General features: G+C 37.5%; 1 protein-coding gene and 1 long non-coding RNA gene across 6 annotated transcripts in view; one reads left to right on the plus strand and one right to left on the minus strand.

Moving 5' to 3' along the window:
• LOC143247685 (uncharacterized) overlaps positions 1-12,136 on the plus strand; it is a 274,645-nt gene that overhangs the window by 85,647 nt on the left and 176,862 nt on the right. Inside the window, exon 4 of one of the 4 annotated variants that reach the window (XR_013026662.1) lies at positions 456-1,608. The exons of the other annotated variants lie outside the window; for them this stretch is intronic. This is a non-coding gene — a long non-coding RNA (uncharacterized LOC143247685). Of the gene's footprint in view, positions 1-455; positions 1,609-12,136 lie in introns of those variants that run through there. 4 annotated transcript variants of the gene reach the window in all.
• The window catches only part of LOC143247684 (uncharacterized), a 179,849-nt gene that overhangs the window by 76,201 nt on the left and 91,512 nt on the right, over positions 1-12,136 (minus strand). The gene's annotated exons all lie outside the window — the stretch shown is intronic.

The raw sequence follows: 12,136 nt of genomic DNA on the forward strand, positions 1-12,136 counted from the left end.
AGAGATATCCAAAGCATGATGAAGCGACTGTGTTTAAAGCATCACATGTTGAGTAAACAGTGAACGTTTAGATCAAAATTTTGCTTCTTATAAACAATGAAAAGCATCGTTCATGTGAACTTATACAACTAGTAATAATTTCAGGTCTTTACTTAACGTGGGTCGTACCACAACCCTTGTTGTACGTGCAATGAATAATCACAGAGATTCATAATCGTGGTATTGAGCGAAAGGCCTCATCGGCACTGGACATAGCGGATGTAGTGTGTTGAATAAATTATTACATGTTGTTCTGTGCTTCCACTCGAACGTTCTCGTGTGAAAGTAAATGAACTTTTATTTTATTCGGTACTAGATATTTATATATATATATATTTGTTTTTACCATAATGTTACAACTTTTAATATTTTTTTAATTCCAAATCCTCGAATAAACTTAGAAAACTTCATTCCAGTCCAGATAAAAGACTGAAGTCATACAATAAGAGTTCCCAAGTCCCAACCTGGGATGAAGAACTGCCTTAATTTTCTGGACTTATTTATCCGTTTGGAGCGCCCCCAATGGCAAAGCACTATGTATGCGGACTTACAACGCAAGAAACCAGGTTTCGATACATCCGTGGTGGACAGTCTACAGATAGCCAAACAGTCCGGAGTCCTGCTTTAGGGCATGCGTGATAGGTATGCTGAAACGTCACCCTCGAAAAGCTACATATTGCCACTAGTGTCTCCACTGTACCTCTTCTATAGCATGTACTGATAAAAATGGTGTCCCTAAACCAGAATTCTGTTTACAAAACAAATTACGATCAGCCAAGCATGCCGTAAACCTCCCCTCCCCTTGTTCCCCGCATCTTGAATGCTCATGGCAAGAAGATGGCTTTAACTTTAGCAGTTTATTTTTACGATAATACACATCTATGCGAAGGTATCAAAGATACTAGTCTAACACTAATCTGTTAAGCCTACTCTAGTCTAACACTAATCTGTTAAGCTTACTCTAGTCTAAAACTAATCTGTTAAGCCTACTCTAGTCTAACACTAATCTGTTAAGCTTGATCCGTCATTTGTTTTATGCGCCCACTCGACCTCTAGTGCTATAAATCACTAGTACCTCTATAAACCAAGAGTATAACATACAATACAGAAAGCAACAGTCATTGACGTTAAGTTTTTCGACCCTTTTTGCTAGATTGTTGTCAGATTGTGTAATACGGCTGGTTTTAAATGTACAATACCTGTTTATCTTTCCTAAAATGGCCATCCTTAGGCGGCTCAACCGCCTAAAATAAAAGGCGTATAGAGCTAAAGTTAGGGGTTCGATCTCTACGGTTGGTACAGCTCAGAGAGTTGCTTTGAGTTCCACAAAGACCCCACTCATTATTATCAAATTATTATAACTCAATAAAACAATCTACACACCGTGATAAAAAAAGAAAAGAAACAGAGTGTAAAGGTCAAGTGATGACCGAATGACCTTTACACAGATGTTATGATAATTCCATCTTCCGGTAAAGAGTAAATTTTCTGTACAGATCAGAACCAAGAGTTGTAAGTTGATGACGTCAATTATTATAATAATTATTTATAGCAAGTCAACTACATGTACATAACACCACAAATCAACATACAAGAAAATTAGGATCTTTGTTTGTTTTTGAATTTTGCGCAAAGCTACACGAGGGCTATCTGCGCTAGCCGTTCCTAATTCACCATTGTAAGACTAGAGGAGAGGCAGCTAGTCATCACTACCCACCGCCAACTCTTAGGCTACTCTTTTACCAACAAATAATGGGATTGACCTTCACATTATAACGCCCCCACGGATGAATGGGCGATCATGTTTGGTGTGACAGGGATTCGAACCCGCGACTCTCGGATTACGAGTCGAGTCCCTTAACCACCTAGCCATGCCAGGCCAATTGATGGTTATTTATTCTGTTTTACAGTGGCGGTTGGTTCCACGAGTTATCTTACTGGTACTAGACTGTCTTTCAGACTTATCTAAATTTAACCAAGTCGTCTTGATTTTGTTAAATGTTTGTACCAAAACTGGGCGTGTAAAACGTTAAAACTTAGCAATTAAAGCCCATACACTGAAGATGTGTAGGACAATGGGCTTTACGTAAATGCCTTCAATAAGCAAACAATAATGAAGAAAACACCATTAATCGATAATTAAAAATACTACAGCGCCATCGTTAGTAAATACTAACATAATTAATAATTTACATAAACGTACCTGAGGGAAAAAAAACTGCGTGTATGTACACATGCATGTGTATGTGTGGGAAAAAATGTACACATAATATATACATGTTTACGTATATATGTGTGAGAGCAGAGCAATAATACAAAGCATTTTATCACAGGACATCTGATTCAAGACGCTACATAGTTTCAATTGTAGGCGCGTTATATGAGTGACAGTCAACTCCTTTATTCGGTTAAGGAAAAGTCTCTTCAGTTGGCGAATGCTGGCGGCTTTTCATCTCCTCGTTGGCACTTGATATGGCAAATATAACTTTGTTAATATATTAATATCCACTAATAAGTTTATATATAACTTCCTCTAGTTCGCAGTTCAAAAAGGATATGTTGTGTTTTCCTTGGACCCGGATGTTTAGCCAGTTGTATATATAATAGGTTGTTTAGGTGAACAAAGAAATGACATACCTTCCAGTTCTGTATCAAATTATGTATCCTGTTTTAAAAGTTAATAATTACATAACTAAATAAATACAACCATGCTGTTTTCAACAGCTTGACACCCAAATTAAACAGTTGTTATTAATATATCAGTAGGCTTATGAATGTACACTATCAATGGCTCTCAGCACGTCTAACTGATGTTCAACATGTGCACAGTAACAGTGGTGGTGACACCGTTACCCTGGTTTCTACCTTTTTGATGTTTGCTGTAGGTATGCAATACAGATGTCCTTAACATACCCCTAAAGAAAGCGAAGGCCACCTAATTGGCCCACCATAAAAGCCAAACGATGCATTAATTATTTTGCATGGTTCCCATTTTATGGTGTAACATTACTCACTGGAGTGAAAACAACAAAACACACTCTTTGAGTTAGGTTACAAGATACTGAAACCACGTGGATGTGTTTATTCAGTCATATAGTTATTAAATTTTGAAATAGAAAAAATAATTCTGGACCAGTCTGTACCGTATTCCCGATGTTTTAGTGGTATTACGTAATGTTTTAGCTGTTTATAACATACGTTTACAGATGCGTAAGTTCTCTTTTTCTACGATTTTTTTTATTTAATCAGTTTTTTAGAATTAAATATATAAACTCAAGTTTCTGAACTAAGTAAGTAATAGTTCAACAAACAAGACTTTTTTATTGTCTTGTGTTTTGTTGTTGTTTTCATTCCAATAAGTAATGTTACCTCATGAAACGGGAACTGTGCAAAAAAAAAAAAAATATTAAAGCATCGTTTGGCTTTAATGGTGGGCCAATTCGGTGGCCTTCGCTTTCTTTAGGGGTATGCTAAGGACATCTGTATTGCATACCTACAGCAAACATCACGGAGCCATTGCCACGGTTACCACGTGCCGTGCCGTCTCCATTAATTATATTGTTTTTATCTGACTACATTCAAAAACAAAAAAAAACAAACACTTGTAATAAGAACAAATCAAAATAACAACAAACAGGATACGTACAAAAGGTGTGTATTCAGTCAACGTGGACAGATGCGCCTATACGTCTGCCTCTGATTCGAGTAGTCCTAGTTGTTGGTATTGATAATTCGGAAACGGATGGGAAAGGCACCGACGTAATTCACCATGAAGGGAACCATTATCTCACCCAGATTTTACAACTAACTTGTGAAACTCTCGACTAGTGCTTGTAATTCAAGAGATCGACGTGAGTGGAAGCTACGCACGGGTAAAATGAACTGGAAGTGGTGACAAATCGGGATTTACTACGTAATTCGAGGGATCCACGTGGCTAGAAGCAGGATGAGTTACAGACAAGTCGTCTTTCTTGGAGACTCTTCGAGAAAACATCATTAAAACGTCTTGATGAAAACCTTCAGAGATTACGTAAAAAGAAAAAGTCTATTCAGTTTTACCCCTAACTAACGAAATGCGTGTTGAAAAGTCCTTCCAAACTAGGCCCGGCATGGCCAGGTGGTTAGGGCGCGGGTTCGAGTCCCCGCCACACCAAACATGCTCGTCCTTTCAGCCATGAGAGCTTTATAATATGACAATCAATCCCATTATTAGTTGGTATAATAGTAGCTCAGAGTTGGCGGTGAGTGGTAATGACTAGCTACCTTTCCTGTAGTCTTACACTACCAAATTAGGGATAGCTAGCGAAGATAGCCCTCATGTAACTTTGTGCGAACTTCAAAGCAAACCGTCCAAACTCAATACAAAAACCCTAATATTTAAAAACAATATAACAATTAACGAATTATACAAATAGACGGATGATCACAGTCCTAATTTATGTGGTTCAGTATAAACGTTTTAAGTGAAAAACTAAACTGGTGTATAAATACGGAGAGTACGATAAGTAAAAAATAAATACATACATTGGGTTCAGTTCTCGTGTCGAATTTGATTCACCTTGGTCTAATAATAATGTATTTTGTGACAGTAGGCTTTCTGACAATTACTACAGAAGTGATGGCTCGGCATGGCCAGGTGGGTTGAGGAGTTCGACTCGTAATCTGAGGGTCGCGGGTTTGAATCCCGGCGACACCAAACATGCTCGCCCTTTCAGCCGTGGGGGCGTTAAAATGTGACGGTCAATCCCACTTTTCGTTGGTAAAAGAGTAGCCCAAGAGTTGGCTGTGGCTGGAGACAACTAGCTGCCATCCCACTAGTCTTACACTGCTGAATTAGAGACAGCTAGCGCAGATAGCCCTCGAGTAGCTTTGCGCGAAATTCAAAAATCAAATTAAGCTACAGAAGTTTTTCGAAATGTGCGTTTTGTTTTCTCGAACTTTTTTTTTTGCGTACTGTGCGTCATCTTTAGGATTTGCGGAGGGGACATAAGTTGTTCTAACATATTATATAACATAGTACCATTAATATATACATTTATAACTTATTTATTTACGACCTAAAGTTAGGCCATTTTAAACCTTTGATAAGCTTTCTGTATGTTGTTGTACATGATTTATTTATTGGAATTAAATACAAAGCTACACAATGGACTGTCTGTTCACCACGGGTATCGAAACCCGGTTTCTAGTGGTGTGAGTCCGCAGGTATACCGCGAAGCCACTGTGGGCGTTGTTGTACAAAATATTTATTAATTAATGTATATTTACATCTACCATCTGTTTACATTCGTTGAAGCACATGCGTATTTTGACAGCAAGGTTCACGCGCATTTTCAGGACAGACCAAAACTAAGTATTGCTATAATAGATAAATACCAGATCCATTTATTGTATAATCGAATTGCTGAGAAGTAAAGAAAGGTTTATTGTCGAATTACAAATAATGACTGATGTAACAATAAGAACACACCGTCATCATGATCCACCAGGCGCCACCTAACAAAGAATTTCGTAATATGTGTTAGATTTATTTGTTTGTTTTTGAATTTTGCGCAAAGCTAGACGAGGGTTATCTGCGCTACTCGTCCCTAATTTAGTAGTGTAATACCAGAGGGAAGGCAACAAGTCATCACCACCCACCGCCAACTCTTGGGCTACTCTTTTACCAACGAGTAGTGGGTTTGACTGAAACATTATAACGCCCTCACGGCTGAAAGAGCGAGCATGTTTGGTGTGACGGGGATTCGAACCAGCGACTTTCAAATTGTGAGTCAAATGCCTTAACCACCTGGTTGTGCCTGGTGTACACGTAAATACAAGTTTATTGTATCTACGTCTTTCATCCGTGAACATTGGAATCTTAAGAAATAACAAGAGGGAATCCTCAATAGCTGCGGATGTAATTAGGTCTTAAATAGGTCAAGAGGTAGAGCTATAAGCTAAAAATCTCTTATTCGTACTTGAAAAAACAAAATGAAGCCTCAGAGTCATTGTACGAGCCACTATGTCATGGCTAATAAGTAATATAAAAATAGTATTTACAAACTGAGAAACAAAAATAGAGAAATAAAAATATATATCCATCGATATACCTATAAATAAAACTTCATATTTTATTACAGGTTTAGCGAGGTTTCTTCACAGTTGAAAACACATAATGCTATATTTATATATTACAATAAACGAAAACAACAATACCCTGTCGCACCAAACATGCTCGCCTTTTCAGCCGTGGGGGCGTTATAATGTTACGGTCAATTCCACTATTCGTTGGTAAAAGAGTAGCCCAAGAGTTGGCCGTGGGTGGTGATAACTACTTGCCTTCCCTCTAGTCATACACTGCTAAATTAGGGACGGCTAGCGCAAATAGCCCTCGAGTAGCTTTGCGCGAAATTAAAAAAAACAAACAAAAAACAACACCTAGCGGAGGTTCGTGGAATCAAAGCAAGGTGTTTTCCTAAAAGCATCTGTACAGCAAATGAAAACATATTTCATAACATTTGTGTCGAACTTCCAGACACATTTCCTGCTCTCCGGTGAGAACATAACGTCCAAAACTTTCCAGAACGACAATATTTTTAGTAAATATCCATGTGTGTACTCACGCCAGGAAACTAAGCGAAGTCTGGCTGTTTCCCAGATGTGTCATCACCTGGTACGTGCTTACAGTCATATTTAATAAACAGTTGTGAAAAACGTCATTCCTACGTCATTAATATCACTTTTTGTGTTAGTGAGGCATGTCTGTTGTTTGTTAACACTTAACCGTATCAAGAGATCGCAAACACATTCAAATAGAACACTCAAATTCATTGACGGCAAATATTTTTGGTGTCCGATCAAAATTCATAAGTGTCAGTGCAATAACTAGGAAAACGAAGCGACACTCGAATATCTTATTTAACTGAGTTAACTTTCACGTGTCAGCAAAAAAATATTTTTTTTCAAGTTGAAAATTAAATATTTTATTTTAATAATTCATCATCACAAATTGCACACTGAATTTTACATGTCTTGTAAAGACAGAATTATTTGCTACACGAGGTGAAACGTTGTGGCGTGAGTTATAACGAAACGGGGATGAAAAAACAACAACAAACAAACTATTTAGAATTAAAATCTTTGGGTTATTACTGAACATTATAAGTTCCGTTTTGATCTTTCTTTCTTGTTCTACAGTGAAAACGAACAATGAAGGTTATACATGATATTTCACAATAATATTTAATTTTCTAACATAGTTCCATGTACCTATACGGAACAAAACATTTCTACGTTATGAAATATTGTAAAAATCACACACAGACTACAAAATGTATTGTTTATTACGAAATATTGAGCGAACTGACGATCAGTTTGTCAAAATACTCTTATAACTGACCGAAACGATCTGTATTTCGTGTCTCTTTCATTAAGTGTATAATAGCCACAATCCCTCTTTCTAATACACAGTTCATGTCTCTTTCATCAAGTGTATAGTAGCCACAATCCCTCCCTCTAATACACAGTTCATGTCTCTTTCATCAAGTCTATAGTAGCCACAATCCCTCTTTCTAATATACAGTTCATGTCTCTTTCATCAAGTCTATAGTAGCCACAATCCCTCTTTCTAATACCAGGTTCATGTCGCTTTCATCAAGTGTATAGTAGCCACAATCCCTCTTTCTAATATACAGTTCATGTCTCTTTCATCAAGTCTATAGTAGCCACAATCCCTCTTTCTAATACCAGGTTCATGTCGCTTTCATCAAGTGTATAGTAGCCACAATCCCTCTTTTTAATATACAGTTCATGTCTCTTTCATGAAGTCTATAGTAGCCACAATCCCTCTTTCTAATATACAGTTCATGCCTCTTTCTACAAGATGTAGGTATTTCAGTGACCAATAAGTGAGGGTTGTTTTTGGTTTGCTATACGAACAGCCTATAATGAACCATATATGTTATGTACTCGACTTAAGTTTCCAAAGCTCATTGTCATGGCACAGACTAACTGAGAATATTGTGAATCTAAAAGTTATTTTACTCAAAGGAAATTAAACTTAATAAAATAAGACCACAATGAGCATATGCTCCATATTTTCACTTAACTGAATTATACGTTATATACGAAGTTAGTGAATAAAAATATAAAAAATTAAAAAACAACCAGCCACAATATTAACCTTAATTTACTTAAGGGATAGAATCTTATAACTATAGTTTGTTCAACTAACAGTCAGTAGGTATCGATTATCCAATAACATCAATAAGTTATAACTGTTTATTAAGTTATGAGAGCTAAACACTTACCAGTAGTGGGCTTTCCTCACAACTATGCATAGTGTTTTGAATGATGTATATACATATATACCCTTTACCTAAAACTATTCAAAGAACCTAATCTGATGGAGTTTGTTAATTCGTTATACAAACATATAATACCTTATACTACTCTAAGAAGCCAATACCACGTTTACCAACTATAGTCAAATCAGGAAGCGGGGCACTCCACTTTCAGTTCTAGGAGATGAAACCAGATGACGTGTACAGCTCACGTGACGGATCTCTTGAGTGCAGTCAATACTTATACATGTATAAATAGAATGAAGTTCACGCTGACCTTCAAACAAATCTATACCGAAATGTCTGCTGTGTGACTCTAATCACCTACAAATAATAAATAATGTCTACTGCCAGTTATTAACATTATTTACTAACTCATAACGGAAAATGTCTGATTTATATAGAGTTCAAAATCGTTGGATATATTCCACCTATCAGACGTGATCTAAATAGGTAACCGCTGTGGACAATCGGATTAGGAGTTGAATGTTTTGACCCACAACGTCTCAACTCCTATTGCCTTTCCCTGTCTGCAGCCAGTTGTGGAAAGGCAAAGCTACACGAGGGTCATCTGCGCTAGGCGTCCCTAATTTAGCAGTGTAAGACTAAAAACAAATCTATACCGAAATGTCTGCTGTGTGACTCTAATCACCTACAAATAATAAATAATGTCTACTGCCAGTTATTAACATTATTTACTAACTCATAACGGAAAATGTCTGATTTATATAGAGTTCAAAATCGTTGGATATATTCCACCTATCAGACGTGATCTAAATAGGTAACCGCTGTGGACAATCGGATTAGGAGTTGAATGTTTTGACCCACAACGTCTCAACTCCTATTGCCTTTCCCTGTCTGCAGCCAGTTGTGGAAAGGCAAAGCTACACGAGGGTCATCTGCGCTAGGCGTCCCTAATTTAGCAGTGTAAGACTAAAGGGAAGACAGCTAGTCATCACCACCCACTGCCAACTGTTGGGCTACACTTTTACCAACGAATAGCGGATTGACTATCACATTCTAATGCCCCCACGGTTGAAAGGGTGAGCTTGTTTAATGTGACGGGAATTCGAAACCGGGACCTTCGGATTACGAGTTCAGTGCCTCAACCATCTGTCCATGCCGGGCCGTCAAGACTGTGTGTGTTCTCTTATTAGCAAGGCCACATCGGGCTATGTGCTGAGTCGACCGAGGGGATTCGAACCCCTGATTTTAGCGTTGTAAATCCATAAACTTACCGCTGTACCAGCGGGGGACTTCATCAAGACAAACTGCAACTTAGTTGAGCACATTTTCATTGTTATCAAACCCGACACAAGGAAAAACGAAATTTTTCGATCGATTAAAATACAGCCTGCTTTGTACCGTCTTCTGTTTTCAGTGTAAGATCACTACAGAACTACGGGCCTTGGCGTGGCCTGGTGGATAGGGCATTCAACCGAACATGAATGCTTACCTCATAGACATTATGTCACTGATAACTCACTCTTACCGAATTGAAATGAACAAGTACACATGACAAACTCGTTTTCAAAATTTTTGCGCCAAGCTACAAAAGGACTGTCTGTGCAGAGCTGTTCCTGTGTTTAGGTTATACACTAAAAGGACAGCAGTTAATCAGAGGCGTTAGGTGTAGGGGTCATCGGTTGAAGTTGGGAAAAGAATTAGGTGATTATAGTACTGTAAGTCATCAGCATATGATTGGAACAAGTGGTCACCTGTCTATGTTCAGCCAGTATAGAAACAACAATACCTCATGCGGTTATAAATTGTTATATAGTAAGACTTGTCAGTAACTATAGAGCGCATCTACAACTCCAAGTTTCTAAGGTGAATGGACGCAAACTATGAACCCCGTACTTCCAATCAGTTAACGCTGACCATTAGGCCATCATTGGCCCTTTAATTACTTCTACTTCAAAGACCCTGTTGAAAGAATAGCTATCATGTTTTATTAATTACCCTTCTATTATAAGGCTGTTAAAACAATAGATATCATGTTTTTTTATACTTTATTGTAAAAAAAAAAACACTCTCATTAACTCTCAATGTAAATTAGTTATATTTTCTTTTTGGCAAGAGTCATATAACCGAGTGAAACATATGACTCTGTGAAATAAAGTTTAGTTACATGAGAACTTTAAAAATTCTAAAGCCAACAGGTCGAAGGTTTCTTAGAGCCCTCTACACGTGCTTACAAGAAGAGCTGACAAGTTAAAATTATACCACTTTAAACCGAATTTCGATACCGGTGGTGGGAAGAACCCATTTTGTAGGTTTGTGGTTCATTTCAAAGAAACAAATAAACACCTTAAGTCAAGGCAAAATTAATATTAATTTAACATAGTTTCCTTCCTAGTATTACACCTTTATATTGCAGTAACTGATTTCCAGTCCATAATAAAAAACAAAAAACATTGCTTGCAAATTATTTTCCTGCCAGTCGCTTGGAGATTAATTTAAATAGAAGTTCTATTTTAGTAATTAAATGAGATCATAAACATGGCAGTTAATTCTTGTTTGTATAACAAACTTGTAGCTCTGTGTGGTACAGCCTCATGTCCAATGGTCATACCACATTTTTGTTCTTTTAAATCGTGTCAAGAGTTACTGTGACACCGGTCAGCTCGAGCGTTTCTAGCCCAACGATCTGGGGGAGGACTACAGTAAAAGTGTAGCTGCAGCACAAGGAACAAGGACATTATCGTGACAGCACAACATGAGCTTAACAGCACTGTGAATCAGTCCAGGAATTATACAACTAAAATCTTTCATACGGATTTTTTTATTTCCTTTCAAGTATCGGAAAAAACCATTCATCATATAGTTCTGCAACAAAGAGGCAAAGTAACTCACCTCATATTCATAAAAAAATTACCCTGATTATGTAAGTAGTTAACCACCTAAGTTATATGTAACTAGAGAACCACCTAAGTTAGATGTAACTAGTGAACCACCTAAGTTAGATGTAAGTATAGAACCACCTAAGTTAGATGTAACTAGTGAACCACCTAGGTTAGATGTAAGTAGTGAACCACCTAAGTTAGATGAAAGTAGTGAACCATCTAAGTTAGATGTAAGTTGTGAACCACCTAAGTTATTTCAAGTCTCTAACTTTATTGTTAATTCCAAAGTAGGCCCGTCATGGTCAGGTGGTTAAGGCGTTCGACTCGTAATCTGAGGGTCGCGGGTTCAAATCCCGGTCGCACCAAGCATGTTCGGCCCTTCAGCCGTGGGGGCGTTATAATGTTACAGTCAATCCCACTATTCGTTGGTAAAAAAGTAGCCCAAGAGTTAGCGGTGGGTGGTGATGACTAGTTGCCTTCCCTCTAGTCTTACACTGCTAAATTAGGGACGGCTAGCGCAGATAGTCCTCGTGTAGCTTTGTGCGAAATTCAAAACAAACAAACAAAAAATTCCAAAGATCTCTGTATGTAAATGTTTTAATATGACGCCAGGAAAATCCGGTTAGACGAAAGTTTAGTGATGCGAGAGTTTAGTAAACAGTGAATGTTCAAACGTTTACTGACAGAATGCACTCGCTTTTCAGTATCTGAAACGTATAAAATGTGATCATATTTATAAAACATCTAGTATATGAAACGTATAAAATGTGATCATATTTATAAAACATCTAGTATATGAAACGTATAAAATGTGAAACCTTCTTGTGCCAAAAAACAAAAATCTTTTCAACCACTAAGTGTTTGTCGTATCCTAGAAGGTAAGAAGAGTCGTGGTATTGAGCGAAAGACTTGGTCAGCACAGCTTGG

The sequence above is a fragment of the Tachypleus tridentatus genome, chromosome 3, assembly GCF_004210375.1.
Source record: "Tachypleus tridentatus isolate NWPU-2018 chromosome 3, ASM421037v1, whole genome shotgun sequence".
In the NCBI taxonomy this organism is placed as follows: Eukaryota; Metazoa; Arthropoda; class Merostomata; order Xiphosura; family Limulidae; genus Tachypleus; species Tachypleus tridentatus.